We start from the raw sequence: 14,018 nt of genomic DNA, 5'->3' as shown, positions 1-14,018 counted from the left end.
AAGTATTTTTTTCAAGAAAAGCCAGGAATCAAAACTGGCTGGCGTGGGCCGTGGAGTGTTGTAGGCTTATGAGGACTCTTTTTAGGGTCATGTATTTCCATTCTTGAGCTTTCTTTGGGTGGCACCGGGACAAGCATTTAGCCATACCAGTGAACATGAATTGGATCACCTGTGTACTAGGTATGACTACTTAAAAACATCTCCACAAGCCAATCTACAGCCAACCCATATCTTTGTGGGCCATACAAAAAGTCGATATGAAAACAATTGGTTATTTCCACTATTACAAGCATAAATGTATACTATTTGAACTGCGCATATTGCCCTCGGTTTGGTACTAAATTTGACTACATCCGCACACTGGAGTGTGCATCTTGACCGGAACAACACGACAACATCATTCATTTTAAATACTTCTATTCAAAGGCACAATGACAGAAAATGTTCTATAAAAACAACATAAGATTTTTACGGAACCCCCCCCCCCCAAAAAAAAAAGCCTACAACACTCCAAGTAAATGGAAAATAAGGTCTAACATCGAACTCTCTCTTTAATCACCATAGATAGTGGTTTAGTTATGCTAGTTTAACATAACATGAATTTCTAAATTTCTGCTTTCAAGCTTCCACTTTGGTTGTGCTCTAATCAGCTTCCACCTTGGTTGTGGTCCATTCAGCTTCCTGGTATCTTCAGCCACACCTTGCTACTAGCAAACTAGTTCTGCTGCCTTATGATTCAGGCCTTTCCTCTTCTTCTGCATTCCAATTCATGCTCTCCCTCTTGTATTATAATTCATTTTAATAAGGTCTAATTGACAATCCATATTTAATAAGTTAGCTCATTTCACTTGAAGATGGTCACAAGGGAAATTACCTCATCTTCACTGAAACCATCGTCACTCAGCTCGTCATGACAAAGTTGATGAGGAAAAGGGTAAAGATTAACAGACCATGATTTAATGAGTCTGATATTCTTAATTGACATAGCATATCAATAGATACACTTTTTGAGTCTGATCAATTTAACTTAGTCAGAGTTTGAAGACAGATAAAAGTTATTATTTTGTTTTAAATGAACAATTGGCTCCTAAGTGAATCACCTCTCCACACACAATTAAAATCATCCCCTCAGGGTGTTGTTTGATAAGTTGTACAATACAAAAACCAAGAGCATTCATATTAGCTTCAATGTGCTAACATTCAACTGAATCATAACCTGAAATGTATGGACTTTCTGTTGTACAAATAGTAACTACAAATCAAAAGGGAATTTGGAAACCATGACCAAGATGGATGTTTTTAAACATGAGTCATGAATTATCAATGGTTACACAATTAGATTAAACCCTATGAAGAAACAAAAACCCTATGAAGAAACAAAAAAGTTGTAATTAGAGGGAATGCAGAACCCATTAGCTTAACTACATGTAATTTGCATAATAAGTGTCTTTATCTCTGAGGCCTGAGATTTGGTCTGTGGAATGAGTTGTGATACACTTACATATTATATAGTATAGATCTATGTTACAATATCCCCCCATTTTTATCTCTGCTTAGGCTAAGCAGTTTATCTACTGTTAAGACTAAAGGCCAATCATAAATTAACATGTTTTTCAATGTCCACTATTTAAATGTCCTCTATTGTAAATATTCAGTAAAGACCTTGTAAGGTCTCTCTTGTCTTTGCAAGGATGTCCATGCAAATAAAGGAATGCCTCTGTAAACCCTTCAATTCTGCCTTGCGTTGTTTCTAGTAATCACAAGTTGTCAGTAGGGCTGTGACAGCCATAAAAAAAAAAATACATTGAAATATTTTTATTTTAAAAATGTGGATATACTTTACCTAATAGTATGAGTGTAAAATCATTATTATTAACAATTGCTTTGCTACAATAATCCGTCGATCAAACTGTTTCTTATTTTGAAGGAGAGAGAGTTGCGCATGCTCTCTCCCTAGAGAAATGCGCTCTCTTTGAAGCTCCCACTAGCTAGCACGCTAGGTGTGGGAGAGGGGAGGAGCAAAAAAGACTCATCTTTGAAGGTCAACCTCAGTCTTTTTTAAGAGGGGGTGGGGTGAAAGTGTGGGTACCTATGCATTTACCCTATAGCCTATGGGGTGGGGGTTGGGTAGCCTCTGCCCTTGTTATCTCTGACCTTCGGAGGAAAAGAAGGTAAACAAAATCATGGATCTTGTCGGAAAAACCCAACGTGACATCTCCTATTTCGGCACATTTTGGATTTGTACCTGACATGGATGGACAGCCCTGTAATCTGGAGGAGGCTGTGTGCACAATATGCACAAAAAAAAATAAAAAATGCCAACACCCAACAACCTGCGAAATCATCTGCACAATAAACATGCTGTGGCCTTAACCACAGCCACTGCAGCTTCTTCATCCACCTCTGGCCAGTGACAGCTCAGTGTGGCCCAGGCGTTTGCCCAAATACACACGGGACAGCGACAAATGACGACAGCTGACCGACAGTGTAACTTGCTTTCTGGCAATAGTCCGAATGGTCTGAAATTTTAAAAAAAGCATTTAAACACATGTTGCTGAAATTCGACAAACAATATGAGTTGCAGGGGAGAAAGTACTTCTCTCAAACAGCTCAAACAATCTCTCAAATGGATTAGGGCTGCAACGATTAGTCGATTATTTTCATTATGTAAATTAGTCGGTTTGCATATTCATGATGGACGAGCCGTTAATTATTACAATGCCTTTTAGTTGAACAACATATAGTCTCCCACCCCCCCCTACCCAATCAAAATACAACACTTTATTATTTCCCCCCAGCCAATAGAAAGAGCGTTGATAACGGACGGCACATTGCCATTGACTTTCCTTCACATCAATCATCTCCCACAGCACTTCCCCCAGCGCTTGCATGCCACACGTTTCTGATTCGGAGCTATGCCTCACAGCAATGTGATTTGCTGAAATCAATTAATAACAAATACTTTACTCAGTAAATTCACTCCCACTAAGGCCAGGTTTGAGTCGTTGTTATTCCAGGGGCATATGCGCTGTGCACAATAGCTTGGAGATGAGGTTAGCCACAATCAGACCCTTCTCCCGGATGGGGAAAACAGATAAAACATAACTTCTGGTGAGTGTTTTAACCTTATTTCAATGTCCGCAAGTAAGAACAACACAATGAACAAGTAGGATATCTTGAAGCAGGTTTTCTTCAGCAGATTACTGCAGCCATGTGCTCAGTTTTAGTCTATGTATATTTGTGCAACTCAAGCATATCATAGAGTAGCAGTTGCAACTACTTTAATTCCATGCCTCATCAATCATTGCATGCACTCTACTTACAAATTAACAGTGTGAGGGCTTCCTCAAGATGTTCACATTGTCTATGTTACTCAGTTTCTGCCATCATTAAACAATTAATGTAGATGAGAGAAAGGGAGTAATTACTCTTCAATGTTTGCATTCAAGGGCAATGCTCAGAGACTTCCACCTATTATTCATCAAAGGCTCTATTCTAATTGCAATTAGTGCCTTAATGCTGCAGCCCGTGCTGGTTCAGGCCTAACCTTTAGTCTCTCTGCTGTGCATCTAGGAGCTTTCAGGGATTTGAGTTTTTCAAGCTTAGCCATGGCACACCCGGCCAGGCATGGGATATTGCTTTCAATGTGCCCTAACTGGCAAAATGAATAATTGGCTCTTTTCCTCTCCTTGGTAGAGGAACAAATGAATTTGAATCGCCCTCTAAAGAATTGAATCACTCACCAGCCATCTTTGAGATTTGAGCGTACTTATTATTTTGAACTCATTTTTTATAAATGATAAAGTGACAAGGTCACCTTTGCACACACTAGGCAGGAGTTTAGTCCATTCTGTCCATCCAGAAGCCCACGGTAATCAAAACAGTCAGGGAAAATCTGACTGGCGTCTTTTTTGCTGCCATATTCGATTTCTAGACTATAATGCATTGGACATCTCATCATTTAATCTGTTTTTAAGAAAATGAGAAAAGCCTCAATTGTCATGCAAATAATGGAATCATTCTCCATCTCTCCAACTGCTGCTGTAAATGCCACAGACATGGTTAAATTATGCTCTTTTGTTGGTTTCTGTGTGTTGCCTGTGAAGTATTTTGTTTATTTATATAGCATTTCCATCGACAGTCCATTTAGATTTTAAGTTAACAGTGAGAACCGATATTGTACAAATCGTATTTTGTGCTGTGATTGAACTCATGGAATAGAATAGATGTGAAGTGCTTTTAGCCCCTTACCGTACATGAAAGTAGCAACATTAAATAATTATCATCATATTTGAATCAGTCACTTATGTAGGGTAAGAGAGGCAAATAGGCTTGCTACAATTTTGTTATTTTCATGGCGGTCAAAAGTTGATTGTGATTGGCCTATAGGCAGTGGTGAAATTTAACAAATTACAACTACTCACATTACTGTAATTGAGTAGATATTTATTTGTTACAGAGTACAATTATATCCGTAGCAAAATCATTATGGCAGATTTTAGCACAAATAAAATAGCATAGCACTGGTGCCAAAGCAGTCAGTGTGTCCAATCATATCAAATAGCGAGCAACGCGCCTAAACACAAACAGACCAATATATACTGAAAAATGTGTGCACTCACTGCAATGTAAGTCGATTTGGATAAAAGCGTCAGCTACATAGCATATATATTATATTATGACAGATTTGGTTATTTGTTGACCAGAGAGCATGCTAAAGTTGTTGCCAGTTAACACACCAACCTACTACTAGCTAGCTAATTAGGACAGATATTTGAAAGGCCACTTCTTCAAACATGAAATCATGAAATCTAATAGGCTTACTGTTACTTTCAACAATTGCTGGCAACACTACCTAACTTGTTAGACAAGATATAACTGCCTCAACTGCCATAATGTAATAATGGTTAACATTGTACAATAGTTACAATACACATATTGTGAGTGAGTAGTAATTTAATTAATCTGTATAGATGTTGTCTATGCCAGCAACCTAAATGTGTTTAATGTCATATGTCATTTGATTGGGCATACACTGATAATATACGCTCACCGGCCACTTTATTAGGTACACCTGTTCAACTGCTCGGTAACGCAAATATCTAATCAGCCAATCACATGGCAGCAACTCAATGCATTTAGGCATGTAGACATGGTCAATACGACCTGCTGAAGTTCAAACCGAGCATCAGAATGGGGAAGAAAAGTGATTTAAGTGACATTGAACGTAGCATGGTTGTTGGTGCCAGACGGGGCTGGTCTGAGTATTTCAGAAACTGCTGATCTACTGAGATTTTCACGCACAACCATCTCTAGGGTTTACAGAGAATGGTCCGAAAAAAAGAGAAAATATCCAGTAAGCGGCAGTTCTCTGGGCGAAAATGCCTTGTTGATGCCAGAGGTCAGAGGAGAATGACCAGACTGGTTCGAGATGATAGAAACTCAACAGTAACTCAAATAACCACTTGTTACAACCAAGTATGAAAAGTATGAAGACCTTCTCTGAACGCACAACACGTCAATCCTTGAAGCAGATGGGCTACAGCAGCAGAAGACCACACCGGGTGCCACTCCTGTCAGCTAAGAACAGGAAACTGAGGCTACAACAATTCGCACAGGCTCACCAAAATAGGACAATAGAAGATTGGAAAAACATTGCCTGGTCTGATGAGTCTCGATTTCTGCTGCGACATTCAGATGGTAGGGTCAGAATTTAGCGTAAACAACATGAAAGCATGGATCTATCCTGCCTTGTGTCAACGGTTCAGGCTGGTGATGGTGGTGTAATGGTGTGGGGGATATTTTCTTGGCACACTTTGGGCCCCTTAGTACCTATTGAGCATTGGTTAAACGCCACAGCCTACCTGAGTATTGTTGCTGACCATGTCCATCGCTTTATGACCACAGTATACCCATCTTCTGATGGCTACTTCTAGCAGGATAACACGCCATGTCACAAAGCTCAAATCATCTCAAACTGGTTTCTTGAACATGACAATGAGTTCACTGTACTCCAATGGCCTCCACAGTCACCAGATCTCAATCCAATAGAGCACCTTGTTGAATCTATGCCACAAAGAACTAAGGCAGTTCTGAAGGCAAAAGGGTGTCCAACCCGGTACTAGCAAGGTGTACCCAATAAAGTGGCCGGTGAGTGTATTTTTGTTTACAGAGGAAAAAAAGGCACCTAAAGGACTCTCAGAAACAAGATTCTCTGGTCTGATGAAACCAAAATTGAACTCTTTGGTCTGAATGCCAAGTGTCACGTCTGGAGGAAACCAGGCACCGCTCATCACCTGGCCAATACCATCCCTACAGTGAAGCATGGTGGTGGCAGCATCATGCTGTGGGGATGTTTTTCAGCGGCAGGGACTGGGAGACTAGTCAGGATCTAGGGAAAGATGAACGGAGCAAAGTGCAGAGAGATCCTTGATGAAAACCTGCTCCAGAACGCTCAGGACTTCAGACTGCATATTGCATATGATATGCAACTGAACTAGTTTGTCATATTTAGCAGGCTTTTCAGAAGAAGTTAATGTATTTTGTTTTGTATTTGCCATGACACAGGTTTGGTCTACATTAAACGCCATCTTGCCACCATGACTGAGGAGGAAGTAGAGACACAGAAAGCACACTCATCTGATAAAAATGACTTATTCTCATCAGTCCGGCCAAGAAGGTCACAACATACAGTGCATCTGATAAGATGGATCTGCTTCATTCCTTTCCACATCAAAAAGCTGTGCTGGATTGCTCTTCACAGCAAAACAAGCTAGAATAAACTAACAATTTAGAAAATCAGCTCCTGCTAAAACTTAACAGCTGGATGGAGCTCCTTTGTTTTCTGTTTTTGTTTGTTTACATAATCAATATGTAGTGTGGAAAGCTCATATGGAAAGCTTAACCTGTTGGTCTAATTCTATTGCAAAATCCATTGCCCCGCCTTTTCTATTACAGGGTGTGCCAATGCTGGCCAAGGCCTAGACTAGCTTTTACTTTTACTTGAGTAGGATATTTCAGTACTCTTTCCACCTCTGCGTTCAAAGCTGTGATTCAATGGCCGATAATGTCACGATTAAATCACCTGTTATGAAATTAATACACCACAGTAGATTTGTTAATCACATTCCCTTGATAACAATGGTAGTTTGAGAACTATATTTCTGAGTACAGGACAGAAACCACCACAATCCATCACAAAATAAATACTTAAAACATAGTTTTCTTGTCACAATTTTCAGATTTGTTGTGTAACCATTGTATAAAAACAATAATGGCCTCGAGTGGCCATGATTTATCATCAATATTGTCACTTAGTAGGGAGTTTGCCAGCACGCGCCTCTCAGGCATTATTGCTTAAATCACATTCACATCTACTCTACAAGGCCTGTGTAGACACAGGCAATTGCTGTGCAGCGATTGATTTTTTCTCAGAACACCCCGGTAAACTGAGGAAACGCCATTTTAATCTTTCATTTGTGATACTGTGCTTAACATTTTAAAAGATTTTAGCTGAAAGGTACTCTGAGAGCTCACTTTTATTCCTAGTTGAAAACTGATGTTCTATCCTCCTATGAGCAAGGAGGAGTCTGTACGATGTGATTACTAAGCTTTACTGATACACTGAGGCAAATAGGCCGAGTATCAAAAGATTCTGTAATGACTGTTGTACTTAGGCAGAGGTCTCAAATGCACAACTCCGAGACAAAAACTTAAATCCAACAGAATAGTCTTTACTTTCAAAAAGGTTTGGTACACAGGTAGACAGTCAATGGGAAGGCAGATAATCCGAAAAGGGGTAGACAAAAGGCAAAGTCAGAAACATACTCGGAGTTCAAAAAACAGGAATACTTTTCACTCGGAAATGCTGGGACGTATGACATGAAGGTACAAAAACGAACTGGCACAGAGACAGGGGAACACACAGACTAAATACACAAGGAAGGATGATGAGGAACAGGTGACACCAATCAGGGCGGGGAAGACATTACACAGGCGGGAAACACACAAGGGCAGGAAATGAAGTATCTGAAACGAGAGACAAGGTGAGTGTAACAACATAAAACAGGAAACAATGAATGACTGACATGAGACAAAGACAAACAAACTAAGGAGCAGGGCGAGACGTTACAGATTATTTTGTTCGCCATTCTCACCAAATACACACAACATCAAGAGGAAAAAAATCCTAAATTGCAATTAGAGTACTATATATTGAATAATGTTAATTCATCGACTTGGTTGATTGCGTCAGTGCTTTTTTTTTTTTTTTTTTACAGTATCATGAGAACCATTAGCTTGTCACATACTGATAACATGAACGAAACTGTGAGCCAGGAGAGGGATTAGTACCTCTTAAATTCCCTCTCTTGTATCCTCCTTCTCCATGGCAAACTAAGTTGGAACAGACTGATTAGACAGGTGACTTATGGGAATACTGGGCAGTATTACTACACAAAATACTGTCAAGTAAATATAACCATGGTATTAATTAACTCCAATGTTAAGGAATTACCTACAGGTTCAACTGAAGCCTTTTTTTTTTACCAGGTAATGCAAACAGCTGTTGTGGAGTTTTTCCTTGCCCTGTAAAATACACCATCTGTTCTACCTACTGCAAAAAGGAACATTAGTCAGAATTTAAGTATTGACATTTGAATTTATAGTGGCTATACAATTTCATATCAACCAACATTATATCGGTCAACTGTATACACTGAATATAATGAGTATTATAAAAGAATTATTGATGCCGGACATAGGACAGATCATTGTTTCGGACTTGGGCCTGTGGTAAAACACTTCAGCGATGTAAAACTAGAGTTGTGTGTGTGGTGCGACACGGTTGTCCACTTAATGACATGACATCCAAATAATGACATGAAATATCTTTGTCACACATTACCTCTGCAATATAGATGACAGTCAGGAGAGCAAACAATGAGGCTGGATGGCAGCAGTGGGTTATTGAGTGTGAAGTGCAGCCAATGAATGCCATCAGTATGTCTCTGATGTTATGTAGATGATGAACCTGATACACTCTACAGGCTTCGTACCCTAATCAGTCACCACTGGCCTGTATTTCCACCCCCTTCCCCCAACTCCTCGCAGCATCCTTTATTGACAGGGGGTCGTCCGCCAGGGCCTAAGGAACATGACTGAAGCTCACTGAAGTGGGCACATTTTCACAAATGGTCACAAATGTCCACCTTGCTATGTTCTCTTTGCTCAGGTTTATTTATGTATTTGTAATATTCTTGTGAAGCTACTGTATTTACCCTATGGAATGGACTGCACAAATCATCAGTTGGTAGCCATGTTGTTGACCTCAAGTTGAATTGTTGTGAGCCATAGACGGAAGAAAAACATGCCTTTCTGACCATAATTGTCCATTTCAACATGTCTGTTTGGCTCAAATCAAAATATTACTATACAATGGAATAAAAAAAAAATACTTCATTGATCCCCCAAGGGGAAGGTAGTTGACAGTGCAGCGACAGTCACAAAAACGATATAAGTAGTAAACAATAAATGCAATACAGTATTATTTAATAAACAACTCATCAGTTCATCAATTAGGTATATGTGAAAACTGCACGTCAGAGGAAGAGTAATGGCTAAAGTATGTAGACTAGTTGTGTTCAGGGCACATATCGCTGCTGGTTGGTAGCATTAATAGAGCATAGAGTTTGTTCAGGCAGGGCACTTTAAGTCAAAAGGAACAGCTGTCTGTCAGTTGACAGGACAGCTGTTTCACACACAAAACAACATCACATGTTCAAAGGACAAGGCTTAAAAGCAGCCAGGTTTATGCTCCTCCATAGCATTCAACAGTTGTGATATGGTTGTGCTGGCTATGAGAGTACGTTTTGTGTGGTCGTCCCACTCACCACCCCCAGCTCGGTCACTCTGTATGTAGCCTTGTAGTCTCATGGGCTCTTGTAGCCATATTGTATACTTGTATGTTGTGGTAGTTTAACTCTAGGTAGGGAGCTTTACACAGCGGAGCCATCCAATTACACAAAATGTAAATGTATTACCATTGCAATCAGTTGTTAAACTTTGACCACTGAAGGAGCACCCCTAAAATTACTGGCTGTTGTCCACCAAAATCATCTTCCTTTAAACTGTCCTTACCTGGACCACATGACCACTTTTACAGTTCTGTCCTTGCATGCACTAGGAGGAATTACAAGTTCTCTGTCCCTGTACAAGCACTTATCAGGCCTTGGGGCTTTGTAGAGATGCTGAGAAGGGCTTTTGAAGCTTCAGGAGATCTACGCCCTGTTGCCTGCTCTGATTATGACTTACATTTGAAATTGCATTTTAGGGCTGAAGCACGGCCACACCTCCATATGTCCTCTCTCCGCGTTAATAACGTGCTCACGCTGCATATGAATATTATGTAAAATTAGCTCAATTATCATTGACAGCTTATTACCATACACATTGACCAGGATCCCCCCATATTTTTCTCACTAGTCATTCTTACCTTCTTCCGCAGCTCAATGTGAATAATGATTAACATAATTCTAGATCAATTTTTGGGGAGGAGGCATTTGGCAGTTTGTCTCTGTCTATGAACTATCTCCGTCCTCCCTGTTAATGCAAATCCCTCATTTAGATTGTGTATCAGAGGGTATCAAGGGGAGTAAGAGAGACACAGTACTCTATTAAGTTTGATTTATTCAATTAAATATATATTGCATACAGGTTTTTTCCATGGTTATTAATGAACTATTTTCCATTTGTGGTGATTATGGGACTCACTGCAGCATTTCTGCTCATAAACTTTTCAACTTTGTGTGAATACATATTGCTATTAGTGTCTTATTTGTTTGACAGAGAATCGCAAGAAAGATGTGTACTCAAAGGTTGGCTATTGAAGCAGCAGCAGGTACCTACTACAGGTATCAGTTTGAAGCATTATTATTTATTTCAAATTGATCCCATCTGGACCTGTGTAGCTAAATGGTGGGGACCACATTTTGTCGACATTTCCTGAGTTCTTTCAAGCTTAATTTTCATAGGAAGATGTGGGCCTTGGTCTCTATATGAAGCAAGCATGAACCCACTTGGGGATTCCATACAATGCACACAACAACATAGTTACATGTTTAAGCACTGATATTACCGCTTACCCATAAAAGCAATGGCATCATAATCAGTACTTCAGGTATTCCAGGAAGATGAATACATTGAGTTCATCAATGGTTTAGTTGTTTTCAGTAGCCAATAGTAGACATATTACCAAAACATCGCGTTTCAAAACGATATGAGTAGTATAAATATCTAGCTTTGAATGTCCTGATCAGCCCTGATGTTCCCGATCGCCCATTTGAGTCAATTCCTGCAACTCCCAAGATTCCACTCTCTCTAATTTGGTGGAGTGGGTGGTGTATTCAAAACACGTAGGGCGTGTTGATTGGAATGGGTGTGCACAGTCATTAGGACAGGTGAAGAAGGTCAAGAAAAAAAAAATCATTCTTTGCCGACAGAAAACAGAGCTTTGTAAGCAGTTTCTTCTAGCAATAAAAAACAAACAATTTCAGGAGAACATTGCCATTGAAGAGTAAAACATTTTCCGGGTGTGTGGACGACATTTCACCGCAGGTGATATTGAACGAGAGATGGTGTTTGAACTGGGTTACCGTGAGAAAAATAAGCCACATCTGAAGAGCAATGCTGTTCCATCTATTTTCCCATCGGACAAGAGCTCGAAGCGGCCTTCTGATTAACCTGGACCAAAACGCAGTTGCCCACAGGTAAATCTGATCATTTATAACTATACCGTTATCATTAATAATACACATCAGCAGCCTGTGCCAAACGTTTCCGTACACTACCGCAATACATTTACCCGTTATTGCAATAGGTTTGGACACACGCTTTGCTCTCTCCCTCACACACTAGTTATGCGGTGCAAAGAAAAGAGATACTCTATAAAAATTTTATCAACATAATATCCTCCCTCCCAAATATCTGTTCATTGTGTGTACGCAATGTAGCCTACTTAGGAAAGTAAAGCTAGCAACTCTCAGGATAACTTAATTTCATCAGACATTTTTTGGTTGGCTTTGCAGCATATTGTGTTTTCCACGTGTTTTCGTAAATTGTAGTCTTAACTGTTTTCGTTCATCAATGTGCAGAGGGGATTTGTCCAGCCTGGAACATCTGGCATGCCTCTGGACCTGTGCTGTAAGTGTTGTGCATGAGTACAATAGGCCACAACATAGTCTACTTATTTCCCCCAGTGTATGAGTTATCAAAGTTTGAGATACAGTAATGTGTTTAGAAGGATTGGTCAAAGTGCTGCACAAGCAGCAGGCCTTGTAATATCTAATGTTTGAACTACTTTGCAGTAAAACCCAGATCGCCCATCAACCACTTCCATAGGCACAGACCACCCTGATCCTTGGTGATGAAATTGATGTAAGTATCATGCACTCTACATATGAACTTGAAATACCTGCGGAATGAATTTTAATTCTTACAAACTGGTAGACAAACTCTCACATGTCTCTCCTGGTCTATTTGGGGCAGAGGAAACGGGACCCTCAGTGAGCAGGACAGAGCAAAGAATATCTGGCTGTCAAAGGAATATAAAGCTTTTGAGGCGTTGTCAACTGCAATGATAGACAAGAGGGTGTGGAAAGACCTGGAGCAGATGGCACTTTCAAACACACTGGTAGGCATGAAATGTTTTCAATGACAGTGTCTATCCCTTCACCTACATTTTCTTCAAACTCAGTCTTACATACGTTACTATACTGTGGCAGGACATCTGGAGGCTTACCATTCAGCCCTCCTGAAATATTGCCCAAAACACCTGCACCCTAACCCTTCAGTTATCAAGGAATGAAACAGCGTGGACTAACAACAAACTATTGTCTTTCAAATTATAATGCAAATCAGTGTAGTGGTCAGTTACAATATCTACAGTATCTGAAACAATGCAAAAAGCATATCATGTGATTGTGTAGACATCAGGCTGTCTAGGTGTCATTATGGTTCTCTATCAAGTACTGGCTTCCTCACTTCATTGTTTTGACATTGCTCCTAAGAGCACTCCAGTACAGCCAGTCCTTCACCAAAAGGTCAGAGGATTGGTTGGTGAAAAAGATCTACACGTCCAAGATGGCACACTTTCGATAGAGGATAGTGGGGGGACCCTTCTACAGAGATCCAAGTAGCTACCTAACCAGCCCAGGTCTCCCATCCAACTTCGCCACCAAGGACAAGCCTGACAAATTGCAGTCAGTGAAGGCACATCTGAGTAGATTCAGTAAGATGTGAGAAAGGATGGACTGAAGAATGTTTGCCAAGCAGAGCTGACTCTCCCTGTACATGCATAGTTGCAGTATTGATCCATCCAGTAGAACCTTGTAAATAGTAATTGAATATTCTAGCTACACAGTAGCCTGCAACGTATAGTATTTGGTATTTAACTTTATTTCAGACACACAGGTCCATATCAGCAAAGAAAAAAGAAAAATAATAAAATACAACACAAGGAGAACAGTACAGAAATATGTATGAGATCATGGCATTTCACAAATCCACAGTGATCAAAACACATATAGACATTTGTTCCAATGTTTCCAAAGACTAGAGGAATACCTTGTGCCACTTTGTGTAGGCTCAGTTAGAGCCATTATGATAACATTTTTTGAATCAATTAGCCAACACATTACACAACACATTTATTCATGAAATCCCTCAACACAGCATGAAAGGTGGGAACATTACTAGTCACAAACATATGACTTGCACTTGTCCATCTTGGGAGCTTCAGCAAGATTCTGAATGCATCGTTAAATGCCACCTAGTTTTTTCATTTTTCGCTTTACTATAACTGCACCACAGGTGGGCTGTATAGAGTGGAGTACAATAGGCTTTAAAAAGAGCTGTTTTAACATCATCTGTACACATGAAATTTGCGTGCCAGCATATTGGCTGGTGCATACAGTTTGCAACACTGGCGCTGCACATCGTCATCATCACATAAATCATTCCTG

This window comes from Argentina silus (genome assembly GCF_951799395.1).
Source record: "Argentina silus genome assembly, chromosome: 2".
In the NCBI taxonomy this organism is placed as follows: domain Eukaryota; kingdom Metazoa; phylum Chordata; class Actinopteri; order Argentiniformes; family Argentinidae; genus Argentina; species Argentina silus.
The sequence above is the reverse complement of the archived record's forward strand: the minus strand, read 5'-3'. Positions refer to the sequence as shown.